General features: G+C 36.8%; 1 protein-coding gene across 3 annotated transcripts in view; it reads left to right on the top strand.

The window, feature by feature from the left end:
- Positions 1-22,362, top strand: part of LOC129240419 (protein phosphatase 1 regulatory subunit 16A) — a 96,113-nt gene that overhangs the window by 31,243 nt on the left and 42,508 nt on the right. The window contains exon 2 of one of the 3 annotated variants that reach the window (XM_054876200.1): positions 4,639-4,711. The exons of the other annotated variants lie outside the window; for them this stretch is intronic. The gene's annotated coding sequence lies outside the window, so the exon portion shown is untranslated. The remainder of the gene's footprint in view (positions 1-4,638; positions 4,712-22,362) is intronic. 3 annotated transcript variants of the gene reach the window in all.

Here is a 22,362-nt window from a genome sequence, read left to right as displayed (position 1 = left end):
ATAAACGAAATAGCTCAAGGTGGCACAATATTTTATAAATCGATGTAAATATGCGCATACGCTGACGACATTGTGATTCTTGCGAGAAATAAGGAGGCTCTTCAGAACGTTCTCATACAATTAGTGCAAGCTACAACACCAGCGGGCCTCAATATAAATGAAGAAAAGACGAAGTACATGACACGATCCCTTCATGATGGTCACATCAGAATCGGAAGTTATGTTTTTGAGTTCATGCAAGATTTCAATTATCATACTTAGGCGTAGTACTCAGCATAAATGAGGATATGTTCTTATTTATACAAGACCGTATTCAGGCAGCTAACAGAGCATATTTTGGCCATATCAAAATTATGAAGTCTTCATTGGTATCAAATCAACAAAAACTACAGATGTACAAAACTATTCGCGCTAAAACTATATGCGCTACTACATTTCCGCTGTTTGTCAATAGATGCCGCCAGCTGTGTGTGCTAACCGATTCTAACATACCCTAAACGTCATAAACCAAGCTTAGACATATGGTAAACAAACTGTTTCGACACATTTCCGATTTTGTTTTGGTATCATACACTTTTGGTTTTGTGAAAATGTGTTGATTTTCCTCTTTCATTCGAAAGAAACGGCGGCTGAAGCGCATCGAGAGCTGCAAAAAGTTTGTGGATATGCTGCTTTAAGTGAAACAACGTGCCGCGGTCGGTTCCGTCGCTTCAAAGACGGTGATTTTAATGTTGACTACCGTCCGCGTGAAGGAAGGCCAAAAACCTTCGAAGACGCTGAATTGGAGGCATTGCTCAATGAGGATCCGTGTCAAACGCAAGAAGAGCTTGCTTCAGTATTAGGAGTTACCCGGCAATCCATCTTCAAACGATTGCATGCTTTGGGAATGATTATGAGTTAAAACCAGCGGCAAATAAGGAAAGGTTTTCTTCATCGCATCGTGACGGGTGATGTGAAATGGATTCATTACAGCAATCCAAAGAAAAGAAAATCATGGGGACTACCCGGTCATGCTTCTACGTCGTCGCCTCGGCCGAATATTCAGGCTGCGAAGGTTATGCTATGTATTTGGTGGGACCAAGTGGGTGTTATTTATTATGAACTGTTAAAACCAAGCGATATTATCACTGGGGATCGGTATCGACTTCAATTGATGCGATTGAGCCGAGCACTGCGCGAGAAGGGGCCGCAATATGCGGAGAGGCATGAAAAAGTGATGCTACTGCATGACAATGCTCGACCTCAACTTGGCAAAACCCGTTAAAACCTACCTGGAAACACTGAAATGGGAAATCCTATTCCACGCGTCATATTCTCCAGATATTGCGCCGTTCGATTATCACCTGTTCCGATCAATGGCACTTGGTCTAGCTGACCAGCAGTTCCATTCATATGAAGACATCAAAAAATGGCTTGATCCGTGTATAGCCTCAAAAGATGATGAGTTTTACCGCGACGGTATACGAGATCTAGCAGAAAGATTAGAAAAAATAGTATTAGCCAGCGATAGACAATACTTTCAATAACTCACTTTAAACCATTTTTTCAGAATAAAGTATTATTTTCATCAAACAAACAGCGAAAACTTAGTTGCGAACCTAATATTTATAAAAAGGCCGACTCTCACCTACGACTGTGAAACATGGGTTATTAAAGTTAATGACGTGAATTTACTGATGCGATTTAAAAGAAAATTTCTTAGAAGAATACTCGATCCTATACGATTAGAAGATGGTACATACCTTATACTGTATGTATAACCACGTGCTCAGTGTTTTAATCCCGGGAAGAAATGTAAGGCAGTTTATATAGTCCCAAAGATTACGGTGGTATGGACACGTTTTAAGAATAAGCAGCGAAAGAACGACCAAACAATTATTTGAAGCAAACCCTGAAGGAGCAAGAAGGAGAGGCCGGCCAAGGAGACAATGGTTACAAGACGTAGAAGACGATATACGAAAGATGAAAATCTTACAACATAGAGCGAAAGCGGACTGTCGAGAAGAATGGAGGCGTATTGTAGAGGAGGCAATGGTCCATCCCGGACTGTAACACCAATATGATAATGATGACTAATATTTTTGATGAAGAACCTATCCTTCCGTCCGACTATTCTTCTGACATAGATTATGCGTTGAACTTTCGAGCTTTTTGTCTTTCTCCTGAGAATATTTGTATGATGAATGACTTACTCCAACTGAAATTTTCCTCTCTAACTGTGCTGATGGACTTTCAGCAGTTTTGATAAAAAAAAACTGTTCGGCCTTGATGTATGCCCTGAAAGTTATATTCAACAAATCTTTAACATCGCGGAGTTTCATAGGCGCATGGAAGTTCTCTTCTATTACGCCCTTCTTTAAGAGTGGCAATAAAAAAAAATTACAAAGTTATTTCCAAAATTTTCAAGCTCGCGATTGCAAAACTGAGCTTTGCAGTTAATTTTTTAAATTTTAATTAAAATAAATTGGGACGTGCTCCGCGTCATCTTGGTGGTTTGCGTCTCAATGTTGTTTCACAAATGGAGGGACATACAGTTTTAAACCGACTCCGAACGGCAAATGGTTTTTATGAGGTGCTTTTTCATGGCAGAAATATGTTCGGAGGTTTGAAAGTACTTGTTCTATTATTTGATTTTCATGCACGGCGATTCATGCACCATTCGGCTACGGCGGTTAAATCATGAATTTGTCCAAACCAGCATGGATTTGTTGCCCACAGATCTATAGACTCTAATCTGGTTGTTTTTAGTGAATACTCCGTCGATTGTTTCTCGGCTGGCTTCCAGTTCGACATTATTTACACAGGCTTTTCGCAAACCTTCGACAAAGTTTCTCATAGAATTTCAATTAAAAAAATTAGCTTGTTTCGGCTTTCATACTGCTTTTCTGCAAGGGACGTTGTGTTGCAACAATTGATGGTTTTTCCTCTACCCCCTTGGCGGCCACTTCTTTTGTTCCGCAAGGAAGTCATTTGGACCACTTTTATTTGTGTTATTTATTAATTATTAATGACATCAAAAGTTGTTTCTCATTTGCTAAATTTTTGCTTTATGTTGATTACCTCAAGTTCTTCTGAGCAGAACCAAAGCTTGTTTGAGACTCTCCAAATTTCTGTGAGATCTTTGTCGGGCCATGTTCTCCAATGCTGACCAAAAACTGTAGTCTAATAGACTTAGATCTGGACTGCCAGACAGGCAATCTTCAGCGGCTAAGAACGCTCTTCATTGCAGAGAGTACTGCTCAACTGCTTCACTAAGCCTTCTAAACGATCCTCCTGGTACACTTTTGCCACGGTCTTAACCCCTTTTTCGCAGAAACGAAGAGATGTAACAAGAAATTCCGCACCAAACAATTACGGAAGCTGGATGGTGGCCACGTTGAACCCTTGCGAACAACAGTTTTTGCGTCTTTAGAAGTTTTACCATACATTTATCCCAATAAACTAGCGCGAAATCTACTTTTAGATGAAGGTCACACAAGATTGAAAAAAAGAGACATCTTCAAGTCTGCAGTATCTTAATGATCTCATCTCAGGCGAGAGTCCGTCCACAACTTCCTCCAACCACATCTATCACATTCGAAACAAAAACAAAAAAACAACATCATTTTCACAATCGACATGAGAGACAACGGAAGCTCTAAGGGAGACTGGAAACTAGGCCTTTCCGGCTCCCAGCTACGAAGAATCGGAGACTGGAAACCCGTCCTTTTCAGCTCCCAACTATGAAGAATTGGAGATTCACAACCGATTTAATCATATATGTAAATATATGTTCATTTGAGCAAATAATTCGTTTCTTAGCACTGGCAAGGAAACATATTACTCTAGTATATAAGATTTGTAAACTTATTGTTAGTTTCTTATAAAAGAAAGATTCAATAAATAAAGAAAAATGGAAAAAAAAAAATTTATGGTAGTCATTTTGCCTACTAAAAACTTCTTCAACCATCAAAGTTTACTCATCGGTGTAAAGAATATTTTCATGGCCGTTGACCGCGTGGCGCCGAAGAAGTTGCTTGCATTTGTCGAGTCTAATTTTCTTCAAGCGTCTTGTCAAAAGATGACCAGTTGAGCGACGTAAGGCTTTCATATGGAGATCAACTCTAATTAGTTTTCACGTGAATCTGATCGATATATGCATTTCCCTGGACATGATTCTCTGCTTTCCCAGGGGATTTCTGCGAATTTTTTCTCGAACCGTTCTTACTGTACTGGTTCGAAACCACGTGTGGGCGACCACTTCTTTTTCTCTCTGTCACTTCAGACGTTTGGGAAAAACATTCTCGAAATATTAAGTTTTGTTCAGCAATTCGTAAATCTCTCTTACACTTTTTCCACACTTAAGTAATGAAATCACTGGAATGCGATTTTCCTTACCTCCCACTCGATGGTTAACAAACGAATTTTGCCACGAAAACGAGTATAATATATGAGTAAACAATGCGGAGGAGGAAAAGCAAAAATAACAGAACTTTTTGCAGCGCATTTGTTCTCGCCTGATGCATTGTGCAACTTTTTGCATATCGCCCTTTTTATGGAATCATACATTCTGCTCCTTCAGTTCTTTGAATATGGTTTTCCATTCGTAACACTAATTTTTAAATTTCTATTCAAACGCCACTACATTTTTCATTTTAGAAAATTTCACTCATCTACTGTCTTTTACCGGAGTCAGCAAATGTTAACATCCAAGCTAAATATTTCCAACTACGTAAGTATTTTTGACGTGATAACGTCTTATAATTCGATGTAGCCGGCTGCACGCACCAAAAAATGGGACGTTATCTTGCTCATGCGTCGTTACCTTGCTTGAACTTATGTTATGCTATGTTATGTTATGTTATGTTATGTTATGTTATGTTATGTTATGTTATGTTATGTTATGTTATGTTATGTTATGTTATGTTATGTTATTTTATGTTATGTTATGTTATTTTATGTTATGTTATGTTATGTTATGTTATGTTATGTTATGTTATGTTATGTTATGTTATGTTATGTTATGTTATGTTATGTTATGTTGTTATGTTATGTTATGTTATGTTATTTTATGTTATGTTATGTTATGCTATGTTATGTTATGTTATGTTATGAAAAGTAGGAAATGAAAGGGAGTGTTTCGAGTGTAATGTGTCTTGAAAGAGTCAAATGGATGATGTTGCCTCTTAGTGTTGTTGACTTATCAGGAAATCTATTTGCATCATATTTCACCAGGAATATAGTAACATGCAACATAAATTGAGTTCCCAATACCTGTTTTATTGTGTGGTTGGACAGCATGTGATGAGGCTGGTCATAAAGTATTTCCAACAGCGGCCTGGTGCTGCCACAGAGCAAGAACGCTTATGTCAAATGCACGCAACCGCTAGCTGTTTAACGTAAGGCCTTCTCTTTCTATTGAAAGCCTTCAGTTTGCTTATGAAAAGTTTCGTTATCTCGAAAACTGAAACCAATCTGGCAAATTCGGGGACGTCATTGAATTTAGAATGCCCCCATAAGGTCAGCTATCAAAACCTTTGCCTAAAAAATAGTCCAAAATCCTAGCACAATGGTATTAGTGGTGGTACCGGACTAAGTACATAATTATTTTTCAAATATTATTTTTTACTTGCTAAATTAGAAAAGTTAGAAAGTTAGCTTCGCAGAACTCTCGCTTCTCTCGAAATCAAATCGCAAATCGAACGCAAATCAATTTTTTTACCATACTTTACTAGGTTGTTTAATAAGTTTGGCGGTTCGATAAGAGAGGGCGTTGCTACTAGCCTACATTTTTTTTGTTTTTTTTTTTGTTGTGTTGGTACACTCAAGTACCGTGCAGTGAATGGATTTTTTGCTTTGTTAGGTTCAAAAGCAATGGAAATTTATCAACGAATGTTGAAAGTGTACGAGTATACGGACTTTTTGGTATCAATTAGTACAGTAGAAAGATGAGTTGCTGAATTTAAACCTGATCGTACCACCAGAGATCGTAGAAAAAATACAGGATATCGTATGGGAAAATCGAGGAGTGACTGAAAGAGATTTAGTAGACGCAACATTTTGACTGAAGTATTGGGTTTCAGAAAGCTGTGTTCCGAATGAATGGCTGCCGCATTCGCTAACAATGGAACAAAAATACATTCGAATGCGACTTTCTCAGCAACATTTAGAACATTTTCAACAACATTTTCTATCACTATGATCCTAATCAAAACAAGACTTTAAAGAGTGGTGTGAACCTGATTCTTCGGCTCGCAAACGAGTTCGAGTCCAGAAATCGCTGTCAAGAAGGTTTTGGCATCAGTTTTTTAGGAGGCGAAAGAAATTTTGTTTATGGACTACTTGTAAACTGATAAACGAATATATTCTAATATTTTAGACCAGCTGAAGGAAAAAATTTACTGAAAAAGAACGAGAAAAATGGTGTCAGAAGATCATTTTTGCAATGACTAAACTCCATGAATTAAAGTTCGAATTGTTGGCGTATCCACTGTATTCACCAAATTTGGCCCCTAGCGACTTCCATCTATTTCCGGAGCTAAAAGAATTCATGCGTGAAAAGCGTTTTTCATCAAATGATGAGGTCATAACAGCTGTGGAAGCGTATTTTGCAGCCCTTCCAGTTTCTCATATCAGAGAAGGATTTCATAAATTGAAGGCTGACAACTTTTTGAACGAACCTCGTATGGCCAAAACAAAATTTTTATTTTTCAACAATAGCTTCAACAATAGAATCATGAAAACGAAAATAAAAAATCTCTTTTCGTTTCCGTTTTACACGCTTCAAATGAGGCGAGGGCCTTAAAGAAGGAAATATGCGCGTGCACTTCTGTTTAGCGAAATAATATTTTCTAGCGATGATTAAAAGTATTTATTTTTTACTTTTTTAATTTTTTTTCGACATTCCTCTTCATTCTTCTATGGCAAGTGAACTCCGCATTATTCTCGCTTTTAAGAAGTATTTGTGTGAGGGATTTTCTTATCTTTCATAAAGTACTCTCGTGTATTTACTTTAGAATGTTGATTGGCTTATACCAGAAGACATTGAATCACCTTCAATTAAGTCATCGGCTTCCTTAATTCAAGTTAAGTTCAAGTTGTTACTGTTTTTGTAACAGTTTCGATGATAAGATAAAATATTAAAGGTTATCAGCTAAGTACAAATGTATAACTTATGCGAGTATTAAGTATGTACTGGAAATTAAGTAATACACTGCTGCTAAGGCAGAGAGGTTTGTACATATATTTGCACAAAATTATTTTGATTTCTGGGTTCTTACCTTTTTTTAATGAACTGGTGAAATAAAATTATTAAATTAATATTTATGACGTATACTAGACGAATATTTATTTATTTTTGGAAAGGCGAATTGTAAACAAAATTCAAATTGAGAGCTCAATTTATATTACACTAAGAGCAATAATATCTTAATTCTAAAAAAAGACAAAGGTGGCTTGCCGTTATTCGATATCGAGCAAAAACGTGGTGTCGTTTTTGCTTTCCGTAACAAAAAATATCGTCGTGTTGTAACGAACGTTCGCTAGAAACTGTTTGACAGAGCTTTTGCTCTCGTTTTGCCTTTCCGCAGATGATTATATTTATCGACAGCACCAACAACTAGAATGGGTAAAAAGCTAGTTATTTATGCAGTAGTGAAAAATTCCTAGACGGTACTTTATTTTTGTGACATTTGTTTGCCATTTGTCAAATATACAGATGTAAACTTTTACTCAATAGAACAACGCATTCAAATTATTGAAACTTATTATGAAAATTGTCGATTTTTAAGAACAACAAAATTCGTGCTTTTTTTTGGTGGCAGTAATCGTTCGAATGAGTCGACAATTCAAAGGTTGATGAAAAAATTTCAAAAAATTGGTTCTGTTAAGGATAGCAAAAGGACGGCAGTTAGGAAAAACTGAATGTTCTGTTGAGAATACAAGGTGAAGTCCAAAATAAACAACACTGAGCTAAAATAGTAGAAACGACATGAGCTTTGTTCTGATAATTTCGAGTTTATTTATTCAAAATAGTCCCCTTTGGCCTCGATACACTGTTTTGCGCGATCTAAAAGCTTTTCGAAAGAGTGTTTCAGGTCATTGACCGGAATGTCCTTCAGGATTTCGGTACAAGCCTTATGGATGGCCTCTGCGGACGCAAAACGTTTTCCTTTCATGGCGAAATGCAATTTTCTGAATAGGTACATAGAAGTCACAGCGATCCAAATCAGGCGAATACGGTTAGTGATTCATGGTTAGAATGCGATTTCTAGTCGAAAAATCTGTCACAAGAGTGGATCGATGAGATGGTGCATTATCATGCAATAAGCGCCAGCTTCCTCCTTCGCGGTATTCAGGGCGACTTCGACGAATGGGATGCAACAAACGGTTTAAAACGCCAAGATGGAAAATTGCACTGACGGTTTGTTCCATTGGCAACGAACTCCTTGTGGACAATTCCCTTGGAATCGTAAAAACAATTGAGCATCGAATTGATTTTTGACTTCTTCAAACGCAATTTTTTGCATGGTGGCTCGTCTGGGGCCTTCGACTTTGACTTTTTTGACTTTGTTTCAGGTTCATGTTGGTAACACCACGTTTCATCACCAGTTACAATGTTGTAAAGGAAGTTTTCGAATGTTGAATTCTGAACAATTTTTGGTCCACAGTTAATCCCTTCAGGATGTCGGCACAAGCCTTTTGGATGACCTCTACGGATGCCGAGCGTTTTCCTTTCATGAGCAAATGCAATTTTCCGTATAGCTAGAAGTCATATGGAGCCATATCAGGCGAATACGGTTAGTGATTCATGGTTAGAATGCGATTTCCTTGTGGACAATTCCCTTGGAATCGTAAAAACAAATGAGCATTGACTTGATTTTTGACGTGCACAAACCTTTCGAAAGCACAAATGCTCAGTTAAAATGCGATCAATCGATGTTTTGGAGATACTCAACTACGATTCCCTGAATTTTAACGATGATTTCGACTCATTTTTGATAAATTTACGAACAAATTTCTCTCGTGCCCAGGAACTCAAACCAGTAATAATGTGTTGAAGTTCCCTAGCGTATTAAGAAGATTCAGGCATGTACCATTTTTGAGGTGATTTTAGTTAATAGAAGGGCTTCCAAACCCGTCTGATTTTCGAAAGTGTGTAGATGTGAGTTCCTCTAATTTTTCCAAAAAAACATTCACTCACATATATCTCAATGGCATGTACTTCTCTCTGTAAAATAGTGCAACATTAGTACTGTAATTCGATATTTTTGTCGAAAAGTTTGGTATGTTTTAGCATAAACATACGTTCAATATCGCATAATTGATAATTGCCCAAAAAAGGACTCGTGTCAGTTGGTGTAAGGAAATGTTGTTGAAAAATTCAGTCGCGGTGGTTCAAAGCACGTCTGTGACATCGTAACAGGTGACAAATCTGACATCTATCAGGTGGAAACAAAACAGCAATGGACAGTATGGGTGTTCCAAGACGAGCTTAATCCAAGAGCAAGCAAATGGTCGGCTGGTTTTTCACAAAATCTGGTCATGTCACAACTGTAAGAGAGAGAGAGAAACTTAAATCAGTCAATTCTGAGTGGTACACAACCATTTGTTTGCCAAAAGTTTTCGGTTATTTGGCGTACTGTGTTTTGCAAAATATATCTGATACTTGTGAACTTAGACAACTGGAGTATACAAACAGACAAGCAATGAAAAGCGTATAGGTAAAAAAAGAAAAATACGGATTTCCTTCACTCAAAATCATTTACTTTTTTTTTAGTAAAAAATTATTCAAAAACTTGTATGATTAATTTTGCGCTTAAGATAAAGAAAATGTGTAAAAAATCGCCAAATTTTCATCAATATTTCCAACTTTTTACTCAGAATTTTTAGACAAATTTGGGGTTTGCAATTTTAAAGATCATCGAATTTTGTCATAAATTAAAATTAAAAAAATTGCATTATTAAAAAAAAAAAAAATTTCCCAAACGAGAAAATAAAAATATATGAAGATATCAAAAAATATTAAGAAGATATTTAAATAAATTTTTATTTTTAATAAAAAATCAAATTTTACAAAGATATAAAAAAAGTTTTAACTGAAAAATAAAAACAAAAATTGTGGAAAAAAATATTTTTAAGTAAACTTTACTCTAAAAAATAAAAGAATAAAAATTTATAAAGATATCAAAAACAAAAAAAAAAATTATATTAATATAGTTTGAACTAAATTTAAATTTATTTAAATTTTGTTTTTTCGAAATAAAAATTTATAATAAAACTAAAAAAAGAAAATTTTTAACAGAAAAATCAAAAAATTGCAATTTTGCAATATTTTTTTTTTGTTTTTTTTTTTTAATTTTTTTAATTTTTTTAAGTAAACCTTACTCTAAAAAATAACAATATAATTTATTCTAAAAAAATAAAATATGTAAATTTATATAAATGGAAATAAATATATATTTTTTTTAACAAAAATTTATATAATTTTTTTTTGTTACCAAAACAGCACAGAAAATTGCAATTTGTTATTTTTCTGTTAAAAATTTTTTTTAAGTAAACTTTTGGAAAAAATTGGAAAATTGCAATTTTTTTATTTCTCTGTTAAAAATTTGTTTTAGGTATATTTTGTTCTAAATATATAAAAAAAAAAAATTTATAAATAAACAATTTTTTAAGTTTACTTTATTTTAAAATATTGAAAGACAATTAGAGAGAAAAATTTATAAAAATATCAAAAAAAAATTTTTGCAGAAAAGAAAAACAACAATCCCGTCAAGTGCCGTAACAAGCTTGCTTTGGAATCTCTATAAAACATTTCAAGTTCACTTTTTATTTTTTCTCTAAATTGCTTTTGTGAGAGAACTCTCAAGTCCAAACTCTCAATCATAATTTCGCATGCAATTTTGCTTTGGCTCATTTAAGCTCTTATAGATAATTGGATACGCAATGGCTACAATAAAGTAGCAATATTTTAATTTTCTTACATTTTTTTGCTACAATACATATTTTAATACTATAGTACAACTCCAAATTCTAAGCTAAATTTAAAAGGACAAAAGAATATTATATCACACGCTTGCCACCAAATGCACCACGCCTCTATTCAATTCTTCGCTGAGTAAATTAACTGAACGTATCACCGGGAGGAAAAGTCATCATACTTTAACGCTCGACGCAATCATATCTAAAAGTGTTATTATTCCATTTCAATTACCCACAGCACTCACACGCAGGCACATAACCGACAGAACCGTTTTAATTTAACCATGCAAACACTCAATTTAAGTACAGCAAATATATCAAACTCAACTTTTTTCCGAAACACAAGCAATGCAAAACAAAAAAAAAAAAGTCGACATCCCAATGTAAATCCATGTCCGTCATTTATCATTTCCATTAGTGTGGCAACACATGAGTGCACAGCAACGACTTGCAAAAGCGAATTTACGTGTACGTGTGTGTGTGGGTGTGTACGTTTAGTGTGCGAAGCATTTGAACAACATCAGCAAACATCCGGCGCTTCGTGCGTCATACGCCATCATCGTTACCATAGACGTGCCATAGTCAACACTGCACTGCATTTGGGACCTCCTCTCTATGCTCGCAATCTCGAACATTTAGTCAGTCATGGTCCTTTGGTGCAAATATGTGAACGCTATTGTAAAAAAAAAGCAATACTTGCGCTGTGATATCCTTCATGGGTAGATTTGAACTACTCAGGAGCGGCCACCACTCTCCGTGCCAGCCTTCAATCACTATCAACACACGCAGCCAAACACACACACACTTATACAGGTTGACTTCGTCCACCAACTAACTAACTAACTAACAAGCTAAGCAGCTGACTGCGGTGGACTGTCTTAAATGCCATACAAATAGTTATAGGTTATGTACTTACAAGTTTACATGCAGGCAGGCAGTGCTCGCACAGTTGCGGTCAAGAAAATAGTAGTGGAATTCTCCACCATACAAAGCACATCGCATTTTCTAGGTGGGCTGTCAAATATTTTGAATGCAATAAGTACTAAAAGATGCCGTTACATTGAGTGAGTAAACAAAGTATAAAAATGTTTTATTTTCGTCAAATTTCTGACACCTCTTATCGCATATCTACCACGTCCCTGTCACGTATAAGTGAACTTAAAAACTTGGGGTGTAATATTTGATTGAAAGCGTTTTTTTTTGTCGGGACAGCTTAGCAAGTACAGCACTTAGACAACATTTAGTCCATTTTACAGCACTCGATTTCCCTATTTAATTTTCTCCTACCTGATCGCAGAGAAAAAATCTGAGCAGATCTTGTGGTGCCAAGGAGCCAAGGTGGTCGCTTCTTAATAAAACAGTGCCAAATACCTCAAGCCCGATTCGAGCGAATGCCGGGCAAATGCTCAGAAAGTGGTCCGTCCGTCTCATCCTCCTCTCAACATGCTAGGCAGGGTGCACTGTGTGAGATGCTTATCTGTTTTGAATATTTATTATAAATAGTTTAATTGTACTTTCTCGTTTTTATACCTATTAACCATAAATTGCTAAGCAAACATGGCCACGACCAAATCTACGTCTGTCCAAGAATATTAAATATAAAATTGAGTAGACTTCAAATTAGGACCTTAGTAGGAGTCCTCACAGGGCATTATCTCATAGGAAATCACGCAAGAAGATTAGGCGTTTAGATGCATGATTTCTGTCGTAGTTGTAGGAATGAGAAGGAGTTAGAAACAATTCAACACCTTTTTTGCACACGCCCGGCTCTAGCCAGAGGTAGAAACCGATATTTAAGATCTTACTTCTTAATGAATTTAGTTAATTTAGGTATCTACAACCTTTTACGCTTTGCCCAAAGCTCAGGATGGTTCAATTTGGAAGGGGAAATGTAGCACACCCCAGCCCCTGTGGCTCACAACGGATCCATTTCGTGGTCTAAGTGGCATCGCTGCCCCTATGGGCGAAACCTAACCTAACCTAACCATAAATTGAAATAATAAACTACTCGAAACGCAGTAAGTGCGTAGAGGCAAAGGAAAAAAAACCTAACCTAAAATATGTCTACTTAATCTATAATAATCTATTATATCCATTCCCTTTATAAATAAATAAATAATAACGCTCGTAAGTAATCAAAAGCAAAATACAAAATTCAAAATTTAAAATTTAAATAAAATTAGAAAAATATGTTTTCAATATTTCTATGAATTTTAATAATTTTTTGTCAAGATCCTTTTTTTTATTTTTTTTTTTTATAAGAATTCCTCCTTCTAAAAAAAATAAAACAAAAATCTTAGAAGGAGTTCTTATAAAAAAAATTATCTCTGTAAGAAAGTGTTACACACAAGACCAAAATATTATTGGCTCTTCAGCAATGCAGCTACGCAATACTCTCAAAGACCAACCACATCATGAAATACGTGAATGGTATCGCGAATTGCGACATAAAACAGTGCACGGCGTAGTTGGATATGCAAAAAGAAATCCATTTACGGCTGGCACTGGCATAAAAACATGAGCCAAACGTGCAAGTTTGCTTTGCAATAGTTTGGAATCGTGATGTGAATGCCAGCAGCACGAGCAAAGTCATCTTTGCCCACCAGAAAGCATTCAACAAAAAGGTTAGGCATCTAGATTGGCCTGTTAAGAAATGGATAAATATTGATTTGGGGTAAAAGAAATGCATTATTTTTGCGTAAAATTGTTGCGCAAATGACTTAAAACTGTTTAATGGATGATCTTTAGCTACTGGGCGATCCGACGGCTACTAAGATGCCGGTCAACTTCGATTATTTCTGTGATTTTATCGACATTTTCAACGAAGCGCTTGCCTGTGTGAGGTGCATTTTCAACATCAAAAATGCCTGAACGAATTGTATGTAATTTGCTGCTACAACCACAGCACCTTAACACCATTCACAATTTCAGCGGCCTGACTCGCCTTCTCGCCTTGGAAAGACAATATTTTCCATCTTGTTGACTTTCTTCCGTTCATTCGTACACTTCGATATCTGAAAATAAATGTCAAAAATCATCACGTTCGGCACACACGCGCAACCGATTGCAAGAAAAATAAAAAATTTCAATCAATCAACTTTCAATCTGTTGTAAACTACATCAAACACAAACCGACTTACTGAAACTTCACTGTTTTTTATGACTTTTTGTGTGTTTCTGGCTCGCATTAGCCCGCGAAGAAATAAAATTTTCCTTGATTCTCCCAGCAGCATATTGGTTCAAAGTACACAAGTAAACCATCAGCACAAGAGTGACTTAACATCAACATGATTAGGGTCATGGAGTGGGTCTCACAGTCGCCTGCTCTTAATCATATTTAAAATTTGTGAAGTGACTTTTCAGCAAAGCAAACAGTAAATAAATGACAAATATTTTGTGAAATTTACATTTAAAAATTATGAAAATTCAGCCATTAGGATTTCATTTCATATGAACTCTCAGAATAAGGTTATTTTCAAGGCGAATTTATTAAAGGTGGTATCGGTAAATCAGCTGATGTTTTTTTGTTTCGCCGTGTCCATGCGGCAGTCAGCCCAGCATCAAACAAGGCGAATTCATTATTTTTTGTTTTCTACTTTGACAATCAAATGTACAAAACATTGTTTTTGGGCTAGTGCCATCACCTTTAATGAATGCGCCTTGCATCTTTTGAAGTTTTCAGAATAATTCGTGACAGATTTCTGAGATCCGGTATTAAAAAAATATTTCTGTTGCTAGCTGTATATGTATATAGCTCATGCTTGGGCGAAGAAAAAAGGAAAAAAAAATTATTTTAGCTCAGTTGTAGGTAAGTAGGTAAAAGTTTTAATGCAATTGATGCTAACTTCAAATATCGAAATTTTGCACAATTTTTCAAAATTTCATCACACATTTTATTAGGTAAAAAGTAAAGTACATAAATACATGCTCAATTTTTTTTTATATGGAAAAAACTACCAGCATCGTTAATAAATAAAATTCTCAAAATTCAACGGTATTTTGTAGTCACTTGAAACTTTCACTTTGTTATACTTGAATTCAATGGGTTACAAAGCTATGAGTACCAAAATTTATTTTATTTAGATCTTCTTAATACAACGAAAAGTAAAACTCTACCTCAATCTATTTGAATTCTGTAAAAATGAGATGAAGGCTTAGCCTATTCTTTTACACACTTTTTTTAACTAATAATTAAAAACAAAAAATCGAAAAAAATAATAATATATTGTATACTTACTTATTGTTTCTCCGCGCGCGCTACTATTAATATTACACGTAGCTGTATGTACGTGTGCATACTTCCCTGAAACCATACACAGCTACTAAACAAACTTGTATCCTTTTTGTTTTTGTTTTTTGTGTGCATTCTCCTTGTGCAATTCATTCATCGCGTGCGACTTGAGACTGCACTTTCGCACACCTCAGCTTTCCCCTCCTCCTTTCACACACACATTCTCTCTCTCTGTCACTGAACATTGCCCAGCGTAACCCAATACCAACGTTAACAATTTGACAATGACAATAGTTATCAGTTGCGCAATCTGTATGTATATGCCATGAGTACGTGTTTCTCTAGCATACGCGTCCTTCTGTACTTTTGCGGTGCCCTTTGGCCTTTATTACACCCCTTTCGGTGCTTCGTTGTTGCACTTCATGTGCATAATATGTATAATCAAGTTTTCTGGCGTAGGTGTCTGCTGGTTCAGCTGCTGTGCTTGGAGTGCATATGGGTACGTGTGTGTTGGAATAAGATTCTTGTTACTTTGAAGTGCTGTCATCGCCTGGTCTGCACACATAGAAATTACAGCAGATGCTTTTGTCGGCAACAACAATAACATGGAAGCTATGTAAGGTGACCAGACAAGAGTAGATAAATGTAATCAACTGTAATAAGGCAACGAAAACTCATTACTCGTTCTTAGAGGTATAAATAGGAAATTTGATTTTATTGAAATTTGAAAATAACATGAAATTTTGAAGGGTATGAAGTTGATGTGTTAACTATGGAGTAAACTAAGCTTGTTGGTCAATGTAATGGTAGGGTGTTACTGTTTGAAATAGTCTGCTATGAAATACCTTTTCTACCTGAATGAAGCTAAAATTTGAAAAGACTATTGCGTTCATTCCAGAAAATTTGCATGATGAGACCTTCTCCAATAATATTTCGTAAACCATAAATTGTGCTTCAGAATAGTCAAGTATATTTCAGAAAGCATGAAATATATTTCAGAAAGCATAAAATATATTTGAGAATAAACCAAAATATTCCAGAAAAGATTAAATATACTGCAGAATATTCAAATCTATTCCTGGCATCTGTATAATTTTTAGAAATTCTGATCAAAAAGTTGGAAGTTTGAGACCTTGCGTCATTTGGTTTTTGTTGTAGTATGAACTATATTTTCATAGAAAAAAAGCAATAGCGATATGTTTAGAATTTTGCAACCGACTGTATATGAGAAGAAATCGTAGGGGTACGAATAGTGCTTGGGGCAGGTATAATTTCTCATAGTAAAATAGCTGACAATTTATATCTTTAGTTCTCTCTTCCAAGTCTGCCAACGGACGGGCATTCAAATATTTTATCTTCACCAGAACCGGTATTCTATTCCGAGGGAGCGCCACAATCTAAGATGGCAAGCCTTTTGCAAGCATATTCGAACAGTTTCGTCTCTTTTAGAGCTCCTGTCACAACCTTTAAGTTTAGCTCTCATTAACCGCTTTCTTGTCATTATATGTTAAGTAACTCTTCTTTTTCTCATTTTTCTGAAAGCTTCTAGAGGTGATTTCGACAGGTTCTAGGCGTATTTGGTTGGTGCATTGGTGTCTAATGCTTCAGTGAATTGCACCAAGTGAAGATTTGATTCGTTTATGGGTGCGAAGGTACCGGGCATTAAGCTCGGTGGCAAAAAACCCACGGCCGGACATCGAGAACTAAATTAAAATATTGAGCTCGCCGCTACAAGTTTTCACGATAATCAGTGTGAGTCCGTGCATAAGAGGGCGGCTGCCCTGGGACTTCCAAAAACTATTGTGCGGATGGAACTATATTGAGGATGGATGGTAGACTTCACCACTTCAAAATTGAAAAGCAAACGCTTAAGCCTGACGATTACAATTTGGGTAACAATTTTTGCGAGACAATGTTGAACGATTTTGTACGGCAAAGACTATTTGGAGTGATGAAGGGCATTTTCATTTATAGGGAATGGTAAATAAGCAAAATTTGCTGTTATTGGTCATTTAAAGGACAGAACCAGCAATTAAAACATCAACAGCCACTTTACACTCCGGAAATGACGGATGCATTGATGATGATGATACATTGTTAATCAGTGAAACGCTTAGTTGAACCATATTTTTTTAAAAATCGTCGAGGGCAAGCAATTTTTGTGGACGATGCCTCTTATCAGTGCATGCTGAAAGATTATTTTCTTCCAAAAATTAGAGAGACAGAGAGAATATCCGGCCTTCACACATATGGTTTCAGCAAGATGACACCGCGCTGCACACGGCTAGAGGGACCATGACGATACTGCATGATTTCTTCCCTAACAAACTGATAAAGCGTTTCGGTGACATATCTTGGTCACCCAGGTCGCTCGATCTTATTTACGGCTATGCATTTTTTTTGCATGGCTACCGAAAAAGTAAAGTCTATGAGGACCAGCGACGATCTCAACACTAAAAGAAAATATCGTTCGTTTGGTTGATGGCATACCGACATAAAACCATATTTCAAGGAAATAACAAAAATAAAAATCCGTATTTGTCTCCTTTGTAATAGTTATTGAAATATAATTTAATCATTAGTAACTCTTGCTAACCCACGCTGCTCTTCGAAGTGAGTCGGTGAATGTAAGACATAACTGAACAGTGTTGCAAAACACAACAAAGTTAGTCTTATTTGGGTGTCTGCACTTTGTGGTATTACAGGGAACGAGTTAGCTGATAAACTGGCTAATGATGGCTCTACAAGTATGCCACTAGGCTCTGAACCCTTCCTAGGTGTCAATTCTGCATCAATTCAACTATGGATTGAGGACTTCATGAGGTCTACCCATAGAAGACGTTGGTCTGGGTTGAACTCGTGTAGAGTAGCCAAGAGCTTTGCGAAAGAACCAAATAGGAAAATAGCGTCCTTTCTCCTAAAACTCAGCAGAAAGGACCTGAGAGTACTGGTGGATGTAATCGCAAGGCACAACGCCTGTGGTCAGCATATGCCTGCCATGAGGGTCATCGACAGCTCGATATGCCTATACTGTCTTGAGGATGACGACACTGCAGAGTATTTTCTCTGTATCTGTCCGGCGTTTTCCAGAATCAGACTTAGGATATTGGGTTGCGCTGTGCTGAGTATGGATAAAGTTTATACTCTTCCTCTTCCGGATCTCTTAAAATTCATCAATGAATCCAAGAGATTTGTGGAAGAGCGACCTCAAACTAATATTTCCGTCGTACCATGCACATTTTATCTTTCCTAACTCTCTATTCTTTCTACTGAGATCTATCCGGGTGCAGTACATTGGTCTCCTCACAGAGTGCTTGGATTTGTCCAACCCCCCACAAATCTAATCTAATCTAACACTTTTTTAATTTCGCTTTTAATTCCTAATTCTGCGGCCGGACACCCTGTGCTAATACTCGATTGCGTAACCGCTGTAATGCTAGATTAATAATCATCTGGTCGCCCTTAAAATAGAATATACCGTTAACTTTTTCCCACCCACATTTCAATGGCGTTTGTTGTTTACTTTTGCACTTTTTCAATTTTTAAATTTTTCGACATGTCAACAAGATATAAAAAAAATTGTTGTTGCACTGCACACCACTCATTGTTATTGTGCTTTTCGCTTTTTTATATTCAACACTTCCGTTAGTTCATATACATACATACATACGTACATACACACCTACATGTTTACATAGTTCGGTCGCCTGTTTGCCACACTTCCTTTTATTTGTTGTTGGTCGCTGAATTGTCCTTTTTGCACATTTCCGCTGGCTTTGTTTTCATATTGACTTTATTGTTGTAATTGTATTGCTGCGCATCCAAAGGACGGCTAGTAAATTTGTTTTCAATTACGTAAAGGAATTGCAAACAAAACAATGATAAAAAAAGGAGCAAAAAAGCAGAGCAAAAGTAAATAAAAAAGGCGTTGGAAAATGACAAAACCAAAACCAAACAACAACAAAGCATAATAAAAAAAAAATAATAGCAAATATGAAACACAAATATACTAATATTTTTTTACCGAAGTGATAACGCTGACCAAGAAGAATAAAAAAAGCAACAACAACACACACAAAGTAATAACTGAATTGATGATGGCATGGCGTTTGCCTCGAACAAAAGAAGCTTGCAGTTGTATTGAAAGCAAAGCAAATCCTTAAATCCCCAACCACAACGACCACCAACCAACCATTACCGCACTCAACACCAAGAGGCACCGCTACACCTATACGTTTAGTACTTTTAGTACTCATGAAACGCCTACGCGCCTATTGCTTTGCTTGCCATATAAAACAAGTCCCAACGTATAAGTGAGCTGAAGGGCTCTCACACAGCCACGCTCAAGTACTTCTATATGTATCTGCATACATAAACACGTAAACTTAAGATGCGCATTCTGAGCGAGTAACTAGAAATCCGAGTGACTGTACAGTAGGTGTAGCGTGTACTGTAAGTGGGTGGCTTAAATAGATTGCTTCAAGTTGTTAATCGCAAGGTAATCGTTAAACGTTTTTTAATTTAGCTGCGTCGGCAAAATTTCAAAAAAGAAAAAAGTTAATTTCTACCCATACATCATTATTTATTGAACGACTTCTTGCAGCAATGCCGCAAAAGGTCCTTCATCAAGCGGTTTACGACACTCGCTTCTGCCCTCACTAACTGTATACCTTCCATACCTATATACATACATTTTTCCCCACTCAAATGACAGCTGCTATTCCCCCATTCAGTGATTGTAGGTTTTGCAATAAATACGTTTAAAAATGAATTTATATGGACTTACAGGGACTTGAGTTAAAATTTATGGCAAATACGATTTTCTCTGTCGTTACAATGACACTTTTTTTTTATCCATTTGGCAATTTGATATTTATTTACTTGTTCTCTTTTGCTAATTAATTAATTTCATTTTACGGCTTTCGTCTGTTGTTAAACAATTATTGCGAATTCGCACGCACATATTTATGCCTATGAGCACATACTCGTATATGTATGTACATTAGGGTGCAACACTCTCCATGCGAAGAAAAAAATTCCGTACGATTTTTCCATTGGAGTTGTAGAATTTGATTTAATTTAAAACTTGCGCAAAAATATTTCGGAAAAATATTCAATAAGATATTAAAATTTACGTGAGTACCTCTAAAAATTGATTTTCAAAAAAATTTAAAAATTAATAAATAATAATAAAAGCAAATTAATTTAAAAAAATGTATCCTATAAATTCACCTCGTTTGGTAGATGAGTTGAACCTCTCGCGCAGAAAATTAATTTCCAAAAGCTGATGACTGTATCGTGTAAACCAATTTATAACGCACTTTTGCTAGGAATACTTTCTGATCTCTGACACCACTTGGGGAATCATTCAGCGCAGAAACGAACTTAAAAGGCAACTTATCAGCGATGGCTTCCTTCGGCCAGTCTACAGAGAGGTGGCGAAGCAAGTAAAAAAATCGGCCAGAAATGAAAGGAGAAAGTTCGTTGAAGACCTTTCTAGCGATGCCAAAGCATGGATGGCAGCAGGAGTAAACAACCTGAGACAGCTGTACCGCATAGTTGGCCACCTAACCAACCAGCGGAGTAACAGCAACCAGCCGATCAGGTATCTGAATGGTGCTTTGCTGACCTCCAATGATGACCGGATCCGCAGATGGAAGGAACACTTTGAAGCAACTAGCAACATTGCTCTTAGCAGTATACCTAGCTTGGAAGTGAGCAGCACAACAACAACCAACAATAAAATAACAACATCCTGCTCCAGCCTAGCGAAGATCAAGGATGCAATTAAGAAGCTGAAGCTCAACAAAGCGGCGGGCGAAAATGGCGTACTGCCTGAACTCAGCCGACTGGAAATATCAACGGAAATTCTTTATCCCCTCCGTGCTGGACAAAAGGCATAATAGTGAAGCTACCCAAGAAATGTGACCTGCGTGACTACGGAAACTGGCGAGAAATAACCCTACTTAGCACCATCTACAAAATTGTAGCCGTAATCATACAAAGCAGGCTCAAAGATATCGAACGCTCCTTAAGAGACGAGCAAGCTGGTTTTCGCCCTCACCGAAGCTGTGTTGACCAAGCCAACACACTTCGGATTTCAGTAGTTTATAGTCGCTCTACATGCTGTTCGTAGACTTTAAGAAGGCGTTCGACAATATTAAACGAGACGCAATATGGCGGACACTGGGTAGAAAGAGAGTTCACGCCAAGATAATCCGCCTCATTAAAGCCCCCACGAGAACTGCGAACTGACAGTGTTTCACAAAGGCGATATCAGCGATCCATTCACTACCAACGCAGGCGTAAGGCAAGTTATCCCCTGTCGCCCTTTCTCTTCGCCATCGTCCTTGATGGCGTCATGAGCCAACTGACCCTGCACAAAAAAGGCATCGTATGGAGTTTCACCAGACATCTTGATTACCTGAACTTCACCGATGACATCTGCCTCCTCTCTCACAAACTCTCTGACATGCAAGCGAAGCTGGGCAAAATAGTAGCGCTGGCACGCACTGTCGGACTGGAGGTCAACATCGACAAGACCAAGTCCATGAGAGTTAACCATAACAACGCAAGACAGATATTGGTTGACGGATGCCCGGTGGAATTCGTTGAAAGCTTCTGCTACCTCGGGTGCATCATCACGGCAGATGGTGGAGCAGATGAAGATGTCAAGTGCAGGCTAAACAAAGCAAGGGCGGCATTCGGGCGTATGCATACAGTATGGGGGAGTTCGCAAATCTACAGGCGCACTAAACTACGAATATTCGGCTCATACGTGAAGTCTGTATTGTGGTACGGAAGCGAAACATGGCTAGTCTCTAACCCCATCACACAGAGGCTGCAATCCTTCAGCAACAAATGCCTCCGCAAACACCATCAGGTAACGACGCACTGTGGAGATTTATGAACGAGGAGCCCATCCCTAGGCAAATTAAATGCAGAAAGGGGCGATGGCTAGGTCACACATTGAGAAAACCACCAGATAGCATCACAAGAATGGCACTGGACTGGAACCCGCTTATAGTCACAATATTTAAATTAATACAACTAAAATTAATAATATTTTAAAGAATTTTATTAATAATTTTGTACAGTGTGATATAATTCAAAACAATCAGAAATTTGTAGTGCAGCAAGACATTTCTTACATTCGCAAAGAGTTTCAC

This window comes from Anastrepha obliqua, chromosome 3 (assembly GCF_027943255.1).
Source record: "Anastrepha obliqua isolate idAnaObli1 chromosome 3, idAnaObli1_1.0, whole genome shotgun sequence".
Taxonomy (NCBI): Eukaryota; Metazoa; Arthropoda; class Insecta; order Diptera; family Tephritidae; genus Anastrepha; species Anastrepha obliqua.
This window is presented reverse-complemented; position numbering and strand designations above follow the sequence as displayed.